Raw genomic sequence first — 1,661 nt, forward strand, 5'->3', positions numbered from 1 at the left:
CATCTCTACACGTTCCCCTGGTGCTGCCCTTTCTTCCACAGGTGTCAGTAGAGGTAAGGCTAGCTCAGACGCATGCCAATGAGCACATGCTAATCCCAGGTCCCTCTGGTACACACACCTACATGTGGGCTTGGCGTTGGGGGTTGGGGAGCAGGGGGTTGCCACCAAGGAAGGACAGGCTTTTTCCCCGGACACAGAAACTGGACGCTCCACTGCTCTGGAAAGAGCACAGCTGTACAACAGACCAAGACATCAAACACAAACAAACTCCATCACTAATGTGAGGCAAGGTGGCAGCAGGATGAGGGTTAAGAGCTGTCAGACAAGGCTGGAGAGACAGACATGCTGTCTTCCAGCTCCTGCTGTTCCCACCCTCTCCGCTGTCTCAGAGCAACTGCTCCCTGGGATAGGTGAGTGATGGGCTGGGCCCCTGGAGCAGAGGGGCTGACAGTAGCAGGGTTCTGAGGTGAGAGGAGCTGCACAGCAGTTCCAGCCCACTCACCAAGGCAGCCTCACAAAAGACAAGGGGCTTTAAACACAGCACAAGCCCAAGTGGCCATTATATGGCCGGCAGCAAGTGAGCTGCATGGTCCCGCCACAGCACATGGACATGCAGTTACACACCCAGCTATGCAGCCACCAATCCCAGCTATGCACAAACACACACCCAGCCTTACATGCAGAGCTGTACATGTGGACACAGCCACACACATAGCAGTACACATAAACACACAACTGCACACACAGCTGTACACACAGACACAGCCGTAATTCATAGCTCTACACGTGGACACACAGCTGTACACATGGACACATATACGTAGCTGTACAGGTGAACATGTCCACACATATATAGCTATACTCATGGACACACAGCTGCAAAGACCTATAGCTTTACATATGGACACAGAAAAACACACAGCTTTACACATGAACACATCCCGCCAAACATAGTTGTACACAGACACATAACTACACACAGACAGCTGTATATGGACAAAGCCCCCCGAGTGATGCTCCCAGATAGCCAGCCTCACACCCCTATAATACAACCAAAGTTAGACACTAAGCACAGCAACATGTGCACAGAGTCACATAGCCATCCACACAAATACAGCCACGCCCAGCCACAATCACATCCTGATGCCCACTTGGGCAAAGCCTCACCCAGGACCACCATGACCCAACCCATCCATGGTTACACATAAAAGACCAAAGGCATGCGTGTGTTCGCATGCACACACACAGATACACAGCCACTGGCAGGCACGGTGGGGATGTCCTCACTGGCTGGACAGATAACAGTGTCAGCACAGGCACACTCTAGCCACAGACACAAAGGCATCCCTTGGAAGCAGACTGAGGCAGGCTGTGAGCTCCCCACTCCTAAGCCCCAGAGGGCACCCCATGCTCAGCTTTCACACCCCTTGTCCTGATCTGCCTGCTCTCCAGCAGCCTGGGGGAGCCTCTGGGGCTGCTGCAATGGAGGGGCAGCTGTCAAGTGGGGCCAAAGAACAGGGAGTGAAAGGCCTCCAATTCCCCCTACCCCACCCCACCCCAGGGTACCTGGCCAAGTTCCTTCCTCTCCTCAGGTTGGGGGTGCTCCTGCCCACTCTGGGTTCCCCAAGGTGGAACAAACAAATGCACAGTACAAATCCAGG

Source organism: Balaenoptera acutorostrata, chromosome 10 (genome assembly GCF_949987535.1).
Source record: "Balaenoptera acutorostrata chromosome 10, mBalAcu1.1, whole genome shotgun sequence".
NCBI classification, from domain to species: domain Eukaryota; kingdom Metazoa; phylum Chordata; class Mammalia; order Artiodactyla; family Balaenopteridae; genus Balaenoptera; species Balaenoptera acutorostrata.